Source organism: Ctenopharyngodon idella, chromosome 7 (genome assembly GCF_019924925.1).
Source record: "Ctenopharyngodon idella isolate HZGC_01 chromosome 7, HZGC01, whole genome shotgun sequence".
Classification (NCBI taxonomy): domain Eukaryota; kingdom Metazoa; phylum Chordata; class Actinopteri; order Cypriniformes; family Xenocyprididae; genus Ctenopharyngodon; species Ctenopharyngodon idella.
In genome coordinates this window covers 35,295,901-35,309,664 of record NC_067226.1, presented here as the reverse complement: position 1 = coordinate 35,309,664, position 13,764 = coordinate 35,295,901, and the positions used below count along the sequence as shown (strand labels likewise).

Below are 13,764 nucleotides of genomic sequence, written 5' to 3'. Positions count from 1 at the left end.
GATTTAAGAGAAGATATTGTTGAATAAAGTTGTTATTTTTGTTTTGTTTTTGGCGCACAAAAAGTATTCTCGTCTCTTCATAACATTAAGGTTGAACCACTGCAGTCACATGACTGTTTTAACAGATGTCTTTAGCACCTTTCTGGACCTTGAAAGTGGTAATTAAATTGCTGTTTATGAACGAGTCATATAAGTCTCGGATTCAATCAAAAATATCTTAATTTGTGTTCTGAAGATGAACGAAGGTCTTTCGGGTGTGGAACGACATGAGGGTGAGTAATTAATGACAGAAATTTCATTTCTGGGTGAACTAACCCTTTAAAGCATTAGTATAATTTGCCAATGGAGAGTCTTTCAGTGTTTATGAATGCATTTTAAAAGACTAAAATATCAGACATTAACATACTAACATGAATGAGGATTATAAGTAATAAGGATGTTCAAAAGAACCTTTAAAAAATCTACTTTAAAACCCAATCACCAAGTTTTTAGAAATGCAATATTTGCATTTATGTCATTTTTTTCAAAGGTTTTGATTCACACATTGACTCAGAACCACTAAATAAAAAGTAAATAGTGTATTGCATAGATCCAAACTCTTTCATATGTTATAAAAGAGTCTTATTTTGAAATTTATTTTTTAAAGTCTCATGGTCACTGATGGTGTTTTTCCCCCACGTTGCTTGTTAGTTTAGTTATGTCGTATAAATATCCTCCTGTGACAGTTAATTTTTAGGGGCCAGGCTGCAAAATTGCATATGGATTTGGAAAGCCAGACTATATATTAGCAATGGTTTCAAAATTGCCTACAGTCACATTATTTTCATGACCTTTATCAGCTTTATATTTAATGTTAAATATAAATCAATATTTTTTTTACATTTGCTTTTGAGTGTACAGTGAGGTAGAAATACTGGCACAGATTATCAGTGAATTTACCGTGTCCTTACCATCATAGCAAATGAACTGAACATGGGCGTTTCCTCCGAGGAGGCAAGGGAGGCAGTGCCTCCTCAAAAAAACAGGATGAGAAAATAGTCCATATTACATATAAAACAACACAAATATTACAAATTATGACATTAAAAAGAGCGCAAGTCACTCGTATTTCTTAAGGAACACTGCCCAACAGCGACACCCGCAGGTAAAGTTACTGCAGGAGTCATGCCTCCCTTTGCTCTCATAGAAAACCATCAGACACCCGGCGTGCGGTGGGTTTTGTGGGGGGTAATTGAGAATGAATGGGGGAAAGTCACGTGAGAGGAGGCAATGTCTCCATCACGCTATGATTGGATGTAATTGGTTATGATTGGATATGATTGGTTTGTGTGATAAATCCCGCCTCTTGTTGACGTGTGCGTTCCGTGCGTCAGTTTGACTGAACAAATGATGGCGTCAATGGGAAGACTAATTGAAAAGTAAGTAAACAGATCACCCAGTTAGATATCACCGCTTTATGTCACGTCAAAATCAAACTTGAAATGGACTGAAAACATGATGACTGCGGGGGTTTTTAGTGCAATCAGCTTGGTGAAATTAAAAATCCATCTTCGTGTCTGTGACAGACGGTGTTTACGGAGCATGACTGATGATCCAAAATAGCTTAAGCTGACAATTAAAAAGAAAAACATCAATACACAAATAAAATATATTGTTTAAATTATTATTGCTTTTAGTTATTATTTCGGAATGAACAGGGGCGCAGGAGACATTTTCAAATTGGGGGGGACCAAATTGCGTTCTAGTGCGTCCTCCCCACTGCGTCGCTGGTCGAGGCAATAATCACTTTCATTTCGCTTTCAGATATCTCTCATAGATGCCATCAATGCTTTTACCTTTCTAGATGTAATTACCAAAATCAAAACAGTCCATAAACTATATCCTTACGAAAACTCACGTCAACCTGAAAGATCAGCCTCCTTACCTTAAAGTGTCAAATTTCTCGGTTTCTGAATGGACGGTATGGCTTGATTGACAAACGCTAACGTTCGGGCATGATTTACAGTGGGTACGGAAAGTATTCAGACCCCCTTAATTTTTTCACTCTTTGTTATATTGCAGCCATTTGCTAAAATCATTTAAGTTCATTTTTTTTCCTCATTAATGTACACACAGCACCCCATATTGACAGAAAAACACAGAATTGTTGACATTTTTGCAGATTTATTAAAAAAGAAAAACTGAAATATCACATGGTCCTAAGTATTCAGACCCTTTGCTGTGACACTCATATATTTAACTCAGGTGCTGTCCATTTCTTCTGATCATCCTTGAGATGGTTCTACACCTTCATTTGAGTCCAGCTGTGTTTGATTATACTGATTGGACTTGATTAGGAAAGCCACACACCTGTCTATATAAGACCTTACAGCTCACAGTGCATGTCAGAGCAAATGAGAATCATGAGGTCAAAGGAACTGCCTGAAGAGCTCAGAGACAGAATTGTGGCAAGGCACAGATCTGGCCAAGGTTACAAAACATTTCTGCTGCACTTAAGGTTCCTAAGAGCACAGTGGCCTCCATAATCCTTAAATGGAAGACGTTTGGGACGACCAGAACCCTTCCTAGAGCTGGCCGTCCGGACAAACTGAGCTATCGGGGGAGAAGAGCCTTGGTGAGAGAGGTAAAGAAGAACCCAAAGATCACTGTGGCTGAGCTCCAGAGATGCAGTCGGGAGATGGGAGATAGTTGTAGAAAGTCAACCATCACTGCAGCCCTCCACCAGTCAGGGGCTTTATGGCAGAGTGGCCCGACGGAAGCCTCTCCTCAGTGCAAGACACATGAAAGCCCGCATGGAGGACTCCAAGATGGTGAGAAATAAGATTCTCTGGTCTGATGAGACCAAGATAGAACTTTTTGGCCTTAATTCTAAGCGGTATGTGTGGAGAAAACCAGGCACTGCTCATCACCTGTCCAATACAGTCCCAACAGTGAAGCATGGTGGTGGCAGCATCATGATGTGGGGGTGTTTTTCAGCTGCAGGGACAGGACGACTGGTTGCAATCGAGGGAAAGATGAATGCGGCCAAGTACAGGGATATCCTGGACGAAAACCTTCTCCAGAGTGCTCAGGACCTCAGACTGGGCCGAAGGTTTACCTTCCAACAAGACAATGACCCTAAGCACACAGCTAAAATAACGAAGGAGTGGCTTCACAACAACTCCGTGACTGTTCTTGAATGGCCCAGCCAGAGCCCTGACTTAAACCCAATTGAGCATCTCTGGAGAGACCTAAAAATGGCTGTCCACCAACGTTTACCATCCAACCTGACAGAACTGGAGAGGATCTGCAAGGAGGAATGGCAGAGGATCCCCAAATCCAGGTGTGAAAAACTTGTTGCATCTTTCCCAAAAAGACTCATGGCTGTATTAGATCAAAAGGGTGCTTCTACTAAATACTGAGCAAAGGGTCTGAATACTTAGGACCATGTGATATTTCAGTTTTTCTTTTTTAATAAATCTGCAAAAATGTCAACAATTCTGTGTTTTTCTGTCAATATGGGGTGATGTGTGTACATTAATGAGGAAAAAAAAAAAGAACTTAAATGATTTTAGCAAATGACTGCAATATAACAAAGAGTGAAAAATTTAAGGGGGTCTGAATACTTTCCGTACCCACTGTATATACCACCGACCTGTCCTAAAACGTTAGCACGCTTTGATCGATTGTTTGGAGATCGCGTGTTTCTCCATTAGAGAGCGCATTTCCTGTTCACATCTGTGACAAAACAGTTGATTATTTACAAAAGAAAGCTCACAGAAACGTGAAAATGGTCTCATTTGAAAGAAAATATCCTAAGCTAAAAGATGATGATATAGTGTGGCTGATAGTGTGGCTAAAAGATGATATAGTGAAGCAGCCCTTATCAAAAGTGCGGGGGTCGATTTCTGTCTTTTCAAAACTGTGGGGGTCCTGACCCCCCTGTCCCCGTGTCAACGGCGCGCCTGGGAATGAATGTAGAAATGCTTAAAACACTAACTTGATGAGATTGACTTGGTTTTGATAAATAGAACATTACATTGTTAATGTAAAATTACAAAATAGAATTGCCTTTGGTTTCTTTTTTGATGTAAAGTAGTGTTCATTTAACAAGGAAGATGTGTCAACGTTAAGAGTAAAGCATGAATTTACATTGATTCATAAATAAATAAAAAATGTGCCTTCTTATTTCAGAACACCACTGCACGCCACTGGAACTGAAATATCCCAAAACTCCCGTCATCGTCCATGGTGCCACAGTTTTCAGTCCCTCTAGAGTTGTCCAGCTGGTCATCTCTCCAGCGTCTGTATTCGGCTTCTCCTTCCCTGTAGAAAGTGCGGTCAGACAGAGACCAGTGCCAGTCTGGAGTGGCGTCTTTCTTCAGTCCTATCTAAGTGTTTGTTCCCACAATCCCGTTCACGACGGCTGAAGTCTGCCTCGTCTTCAACAGCGACAAAATGATAGTGGTGTTTTCCGCAGTAGCTTTGGGCTTCATATGTTTCAGCCTCATTAACAAAGACGAATAGTTTGGAGATCCCAGATGAGACACACACACACCTGTGAAAGAGCAGGGTTGTCTTTCCAGTATTTCCATGAGGAACGTTCCAACAAAAATATGTTCTAAGATTGTTTGGCTGTTGTTCCCAAAATGTTATTTCGGAATGTTCTCAGAATGCCCAAAACATCAAGGTTATTAAATGTTTTAAAAACCTTTTTTCTTGGTTATTCGAACCAGATAACTTTGAGCGAACGTTCTATTAACGTTACTGGAAGAACATTTGTTCATAACTTTGGGAGAACCTTGCCAGAGCGTTCTGAGAACATTCCCTGCTTAATTAAGTTAATAAATCTATTTTACAACAAACGAGAATAATATACCTGATTATGGAGAAAACTGCCAGAATGATGAACTTCTTCAACAAACAAAGAATATCTGAAAGAAACAACGAGTAAATACTGAACAATGATTCATCAGAACACAATAATATAGTGACCTCTGGTGGTGAACTTTTGAAGTTACAGGAATGGATTTGTGTGTGTGGTATTTTAGTTATGTAATAAGAATACATTAGAAATCCTGTGAAAACAGCACAAAGATCAAATCAGTCCTTATTAAGCCAACAAGCCGGTAGAGTAGCAAAAGGCTTGAGAACGTTCACAACACAGGGGTGCGGGAAATAAGGGTTTTCACTGGTTTATAAATGCAATGGAACGCAAACTATTTCTCTTATTATACTGTTTTAATCTTATATTGTTTACTTTCTCAAAACGGGATTACGGTACTTTGATTGCCACACACCACAGAATAAAATAAACGGGGGCTTGTGGCAAAAAGGCCATTAAAATGAACAAAAATGCCCCCAAAAATGCCTTAAAGGAGTTCCTGATTTTTATATTTATATAGGCTAGTTAAGCAATATGCTATCATACGAGCAAGAGTAGGCTACTTTTTGTCTCCGAAAAGCAAATTGCAAATGTGATATTGATAGAACAGTTAAATAAACAAGAAGTTATAACTTACATTTTAGACATATAGCCTATTGTCTGTTTTTGCTCCTTCAACGGAATGAATGAATGATTCAATGACTCACTCATTAAGACTTGTAAATTGCCGCCACCTACTGGCGGGTTTCCTCTGCACTCCACTTTGAGTGCAAGTCTACAAGGTAGGTGTTCTTTATTTATTCATTTTTGTTTACTTCCTGTCGCCGTGCAGGATCGTTTATTGCTTGCAAAAATACCTCAATATCACTTCTGTCAAAATGGAGGCCTATTGTATGCTCAATCTAACGAGCGTTCTTGGGGATTGTTATGCTTTGTGGCGTTTACTTGTTTTATATATTAAAACACCTCACACCCCAGCACCCCCAACCCAAAACATCTTTCCGTGCCCGTCGCAACATAAATAAATCGACCTATAGTGACTGCCAAAATATTACAATATTATTTATATTTTTTTTTCTCATTCAGCGCTACGTGTCTCTTTCCTTGGGTTCATGTTCTTTCTTCAGACTGATGTTTTTTTGGGTTTTTTTGCATTTGAATGACAAGGCCGCGGAGTGATAGCAAATGTGTGCAGTCACATTAAGGACATTTCCCTTGAATAAAGTCAATTGTCTAGTGTTATGGTGCATTTAGGTCATGTCGGAAAGATAGTATTTAGATCAATGTCGTAAATACGATTTGGAAGTTCGGTATTTTCAAGACGGTCCTCACTGCAGAACACGAGATCCAGAGGGCGAGGTTGGATCCAGATCCAACTCCTCCCACTTTACATATCCCTAAACCTACCCGTCTGGATCTCGTGTTCTGCGGTGAGAGGCTACTGGGGTTTTCTTTAAAGGGTTAGTTCACCCAAACATGAAATTTCTGTCATTAATTACACACCCTCATGTCGTTCCAAACCCGTAAGAGTTTGTTCATCTTTGGAACACAAATTAAGATATTTTTGAAGAAATCAAAATATCTTAATTTAAGCCCCAATCTGTACAAGTTGGGGGCGTGTCAGTGAGAAACATGGCGGAATACCACAATACTTTAGCAGTTATATTGTCAGGCTTTTCTATTTACAACAAAGTAAGCTAATTGCCTGCACAAAATATGATAGATTTATAATATAACAATATAATAGGCCATGTAACGATAAAGTTAACAGTTCATAAAATAAAGTTCATAAAATAATTAAAAACATAAAAAGCAAAACACACCTGATGCACATTCTTTGTTCATCAAATTCTAGAAGCAGAAGTGCTGTATTTTTGTGTAATTAATTAAGAGAAGGCACACCGCCATCTTACTCCGACGAAAGTGACTTGAACGCACCTGCCGTCGTAAACACGACTTCCCACCTCGTAAATACGAACTTCCCAGGAGGACTTGAACCATCAGTATTGTATCGATTTATGAAGGCCAGCTCACTTTCAAGCAGCTTTCTGTTGGTCAAAAATCTGCGTGACCTAACCTATTGCGAAAATCTTCACCCCTCAGGTAAATGTTATGAGCGGTGATTCGAATTCGCTTAACTCCTCATTCCCATTCACTATTTAACCGAGGTTAATTCGTTAAGAGAACGAGTTACGCTACGAAATTTACATGAGGAAAAAAGCAATGAGTTGGTAACAAATATAATCGACACCTCACACAGCTCGAGTGAAATCCTCCTTCGTTGAAATAAAATGTAAGTCAGAACGATAGTTAACTGAAGTAACAGTGAAGTTAAACAATACATTTTAGTTGTTTACAAACAGTCAGTGTTGCGTGTGGTGAAGTTTTTCATATAAACAGAGTAATATGAATAAGGTGAACGAACCCCGCCTACATTTACCATAGTAGGCTAAACATCGTTTGTAATGGTTATAGGAAATTAAGCTCAAAGAGTCATATTTTTATACTTTATTTAAATTTAAACTGGCTATGAATTTGATTAGTTCTATTGTAGACATTTTTACTGAACTTAATTTTTTTTACTGAATTGTAGACTTTTTAACTTAAATGGTTCCATTTAGAATCTTTACATAAATGGAATCTTTCAACTGCACAAAAGGTTCTTTATAGTGGAATATGGTTCTTTAGATTATAAGGATAAGAAAAGCATGTTTTTTAAAGTGTAGCCAAACTTCGATGTCATAGTTCAAACACTAGAGGGAGTGATGCCTCTGACATAAAGTCACGGAGGGCAACTAGACGAGACATTAATGATTGATGCTGTCTTGTTTCTCCACTCCTTTGTCCTTCAGTCCTTCACCCGGACACCGATCAGACTCCACCATGATGAAAAGGACGTATCAGTTTTCAGATTGCACCGCTAGAACAGGGCAGAGAAAGCATCCCGAGGATGGACAGGTTGAAGTATCAAATGCAGAAGTAATTTTTTGTTGAAGCAAAATCAAAAAAATGAAACAAATGGTACATACTATATTAGTGCATCTAGCTTTATTAGTTGGTTCACCCAAAAATGTTAATTCTGTCATAATTTACTCACCCTAATGTCATTCCAATGTCATCCCTATATGACTTTCTTCTTCTGTGGGGAAAAAAAAAAAAAAAATATATATATATATATTTTTTTTTTTTGAAGATAAAAGAAGAAGACATTTTGAAGAATCTTATTAACCAAAACTTTTTTTGGTTCCCATTGACTACCATTGTATTTTTTTGTCCATGCAATGGAAATAAGTGGGATCAGAATCTCTTTAGTTATGAACATTCTTCAAAATATCTTCTTTTATGTTCCACAGAAGAAAAAAAGTCATACAGTTTTGGAACATGTGAGAATGTTAATGTGAATATGTTAATGAAGAATTGAATATATATCAAAAGGAAAAGCAATAGGAAACATTTTCGGGAAAGTAATTGCCATTTTTTCCTTTTTGTTCACATATGTAAGCCTATATTTCTAAAACTGTCCATTTCATTTTGACTAGGTGTGCATATTACTGTTATCACAGTGGCACCATCCTATATAATCATTGATAAAAGATAATGAATATAACGCTTAAAAAATAAAGCCAGCAGGACTCGGCGTTATGAGATATGACAGAGTTCCTTTGGGTTCGGCTCTGTATCGTCAGTCATGCTGACGAACCGGTTTGTCCAGTTCAAGCGAACAAAAAAAAATGGAACCGCAAACTATTTTGAGAACTTGAGTGACGAAGGGAAAGATCGGAGGGAAGCTGACAGAATGGAGGTACGTTCACTTTAGTCTGTTTTTATGGGCATAAAAGAGTGTTTTATACATGTGTTTAAATGCTTTGTTTGATGTGTTGAGAACAGGACATTCACTTATATGCATCTTTAATTAGAATTGTGATGAAATTGTGATGTAACCGTTTTACAATGAGAAAAACTGAGTAATAACTATTCAATTCTGTCACATGAGAACATGCCGAATAAGGATGCTTTGTTTTGCTCTGTCATGTTCTTCTGTTACACCTCAGCTGAACTGTAAGGCAGCGACACATGAAACTAGAGTTTAAAATAGAGATTTTTCTTTCTGATTTGTTTGCCAGTCGTATGTTTACATGTTAGTCAAACATTTGAAGGATTAAACACAAGCTCTGCTTCATCTCCCCAGCTGACAAAAACATGTTTTGCTAATGTTCATATTAAGTTAGGAAAATATTATTTCTGATTCTTCTCTGAACTTTCAAAATGCCCAGTTTTTAAAACAGTCCATTGTATCATTTTGCAAACATTATGGAATGTTACATTTGTATGTTCTCTGAACATTCTAAAACAATTAATAGAACATTATTGAAGACCAGATAACTTTGAACGAACATTCTATTAATGTTGCTGAAGAATTTTGTTCATAATGTGATAGAATGTTCTTTGTTAGTCTTTCTGAGCAAGCGCACAACACCAATGCCGGCTGCAGTCCGATTAACCTCATTCAAGCTGGACAGAGTCGAGCTACAGGTGCTTTATCTGTCTTCACAGAAACCAGACTGGTAAAATTTCAGTCAGATTAACTCTGTGAGTTAAAGCACAGCGCAAGGTCACGGGTTTGATTCTCAGGGATCACAGTGTTGCATCCAGACACAACATAAACAGAGCAGGACAATAGGGGTGTTTAATATTTCAGTTCACCCGCAAACACTTTTTTGAGTTGTTGAAAATGCTGGTTAACCTAGAATGTTTTTCTCATTTGTGGTCGTGAGCTTGCCTGCAGAGTTTCTGAGGTGTTGTGGGTTGTTTGTGCAACATTCCTGTTATGATTGTGATGTTAGCAGTTCAATTTGACCAACAAGTTTTATGGTTAAAGGCAAAACACAGACCCATAATAATAATAAAATTATACTCTGTTTAACCCCTTAGCCTGTAAAATTTGCCTAAAATGCCTAAAAAAGGCATACTCAAAATTAATTGCATGCTGTTCTTAAACGATTTGGAGTATATGCGTGGAGTATATGTGTACAGCAGGTGGTACAGTGGAACGCTAACAGGTTAAATTTATGGTAAAAAAAAAAAAAAGCAGCTGTGGTTACCAGAAATTGACCGTAAAAAATAGCCCGATGCAGTTATCATTTTCATGTCCAGCGCCACGTTGTAAATGTCGCTGTAGATTTAGCAGCACATTACTGTAAAAACCTACAGTACAATACTGTAATTTGTATTGCATTCTTGGTAATTTTGTTTGAGCGGGAACATTTTACAGTGTATTTTAGAGTTGCTGTAACCTAGCTGTAATATGCCAGGCAATAATACAGGATTGCTGTAAACAGTGCGGCGTGACTGACGTCAGCTCACTCACGGATATCTGGATGTCTCACTCGGTGGATATCTGGAAGTTTGGTAAGTTCATTTTACATTTTATAATTAGGTTTTAGGATTTTACGCTATAGTGTACATAGCTTGTGAAATGACAGTGGAAGTTCAGCCAGCGAACATTGCAGAAACACTGTTACAGAGTTGACTTAGGTGTCTACCCGCTGTTTCCCGCTTGTCCCGACATTTTCGATTCTAACTCAGTGAATGGTTTATTTCGACCAAACCAGACCTTGTGATTGTTGAAACGATGAAAAGACAAATCAAGATGGTTTTCGTGAGTTTTATTTTGTTTGTCGAGTTTGAATGTAGTGTGTTCTACGATGGTCTGCGAGGTAAAATTACTGCATTTGCTAATGGAGTCTGGTAGGTTTGAAGGATCATATGATAACAAAAATGTCTATCTCTGTAGGGATCCTTTCCATAACGTCCGATCCGAGCCTGTCAGCAAGAACTTATAATATTGTAATAGACGTACATTGACAGTGCTCAAACTGCTAAAAAGATTTCAACACTGGACCTATTTGAATAAGTCGTTTAGACAGAAAAATACGTGAAAACAAGGCTTAAAAATACTTTCCTTTGCAACGTAAATAGGTGATTTGGGCTTAGAGAGAATGGCTGTTGGTACCAGTTTAGCATTTTACTTCATTTCATTCAGGCGGAAGACCCAGTTCTGTAGCATTGTGATTGTAATGACAAATAATGCTTAATTAAAAATATGAATAAAGGTAAAAATGACCTTTATCAGAGTTATTAATGATATATTAGACAACATAGACCCATGCATGCCAAAAAAGCAAGTTAGAACTTTTAGTAGCAGAAGCGTATATGTTTTTTTTTACTATAGATGTATTGTTGGAGTGTATCAAATACAGTGATGTGTTAGCTTATACATCCTCAACAAGTAATGCATAACTGAATAAAATGTATTTTGATTTCTTACAGCTCTGCAGTGTGGGCCAGTTGTCTTTGCAGCCTGAGAATGAGTTTACTGTAAGTATTAGCCATTTTAATACAAAGTTTTAAAGGGTTAGTTCACCCAAAAATGAAAAGCATATTTATTGACTGGTATGATATTACTAACATGTTCCTAGTCAAAATCAACCCTGAAGATGGAAATGCCAGACAGGTGAAGTGTACTGGGGTGATGATCATTTTCACGTCCAGCGCCACGTTGTAAATGTCGCTGTAGATTTAGCAGCACATTACTGTAAAAACCTACAGTACAATACTGTAATTTGTATTGCATTCTTGGTAATTTTGTTTGAGCGGGAACATTTTACAGTATATTTTAGAGTTGCTGTAACCTAATGCCTGTAAATTGCTGATTCACTGAACATGCAATGGTTTTAAATAAAATGGTTTTAAAGGTTTAATTGATTAATAATAAAACATATTTTTGACGAACATTGTTTGGATTGTCTTTTGATTTGCAGGTATTCTGTCATCATTAATATTACTTCCTATAAATTTATATACTGTAATAACTACATATTATATAATTATAATATTAACATTATTAGTAATTATTTTGAAAATTGTAGTAATATTTAGCAGTAATATATCAATATAGATATTACAGTACAATACTGTATTATTAATTACAGCAGAAGCAGACTAAAAGTAGAAAATGCAGTAAAAATACAGTACAATACTGTTTTGTAGAATTACAGTATAGTAACTTGCTGGCAACCGTGCTGCCAGTACTGTACTGTAAAAATACAAGAAAATTGTTAACAGTGTAGCAAATGCACTCGCACCCATCTGTTCACCCATGGGCGTGCTGGTCTGAAAACGAGGTGTGTTCAGGTGCATTGTTGGCGTGTTGCTATTTTGAGGCAACTGAAAACGACTTATTTAACAAAACAAATACTGTGCCATTGACTTTAGACCAGGTTTCAGTTGGTCAATGGCACAGTATTTGTTTTGTTAATTAAAGAGCGCGTTAGTAAAATGCGCCTATATGCGGGTGCACAACACTCTGCTTGTTACACACACACAGGGCAGCAGCACACAAACATGCCAAATATTAAAAATAAAAGAATTAAAATGTAAAAGATTATTATTGTGTGCATAAAGATAAAAGGCTTTGGTGGAATCTGGCTTGTATAACGGTGTAAATTTGCTGTCCCCTCAAAATAACTCAACACACAGCCATTAATGTCTAAACCGCTGGCCACAAAAGTGAGTACACTCCTAAGTGAAAATGTCCAAATTGGGCCCAATTAACCATTTTCTCTCCCCGGTGTCATATGACTCGTTAGTGTTACAAGGTCTCAGGTGTGAATGGGGAGCAGGTGTGTTAAATTTGGTGTTATCGCTCTCACTCTCTCATACTGGTCACTGGAAGTTCAACATGGCACCTCATGGCAAAGAACTCTCTGAGGATCTGAAAAAAAGTTTTGTTGCTCTACATAAAGATGGCGTCGGCTATAAGAAGATTGCCAAGACCCTGAAACTGAGCTGCAGCACGGTGGCCAAGACCATACAGCGGTTTAACAGGACAGGTTCCACTCAGAACAGGCCTCGCCATGTTCGACCAAAGAAGTTGAGTGCACGTGCTCAGCGTCATATCCAGAGGTTGTGTTTGGGAAATAGACGTATGAGTGCTGCCAGCATTGCTGCAGAGGTTGAAGGGGTGGGGGGTCAGCCTCAAATTGGTCTGCATGGCTGTCGTCCCAGAAGGAAGCCTCTTCTAAAGATGATGCACAAGAAAGCCCGCAAACAGTTTGCTGAAGACAAGCAGACTAAGGACATGGATTACTGGAACCATCTCCTGTGGTCTGATGAGACCAAGATAAACTTATTTGGTTCAGATGGTGTCAAGCGTGTGTGGCGGCAACCAGGTGAGGAGTACAAAGACAAGTGTGTCTTGCCTACAGTCAAGCATGGTGGTGGGAGTGTCATGGTCTGGGGCTGCATGAGTGCTGGGGAGCTACAGTTCATTGAGGGAACCATGAATGAGCAGAGCATCATCCCCTTCCTTGGTATTCCAACATAATGACCCCAAACACACCTCCAAGACGACCACTGCCTTGCTAAAGAAGCTGAGGGTAAAGGTGATGGACTGGCCAAGCATGTCTCCAGACCTAAACCCTATTGAGCATCTGTGGGGCATCCTCAAACAGAAGGTGGAGGAGCACAAGGTCTCTAACATCCACCAGCTCTGTTATGTCGTCATGGAGGAGTGGAAGAGGACTCCAGTGGAAACCTGTGAAGCTCTGGTGAACTCCATGCCCAAGAGGGTTAAGGCAGTGCTGGAAAATAATGGTGGCCACACAAAATATTGACACTTTGGGCCCAATTTGGACATTTTCACTTAGGGGTGTACTCACTTTTGTGGCCAGCGGTTTAGACATTAATGGCTGTGTGTTGAGTTATTTTGAGGGGACAGCAAATTTACACTGTTATTCCCTTATACAAGCTGTACACTCACTACTTCATTGTAGCAAAGTGTCATTTCTTTAGTGTTGTCACATGAAAAGATATAATAAAATATTTACAAAAATGTGAGG

The 13,764-nt window shown here is 38.3% G+C and overlaps 1 protein-coding gene across 2 annotated transcripts in view; it reads right to left on the bottom strand.

Annotated features, from left to right (window-relative positions):
* Positions 1–13,764, bottom strand: part of LOC127516505 (uncharacterized) — a 263,532-nt gene that overhangs the window by 228,356 nt on the left and 21,412 nt on the right. The gene's annotated exons all lie outside the window — the stretch shown is intronic.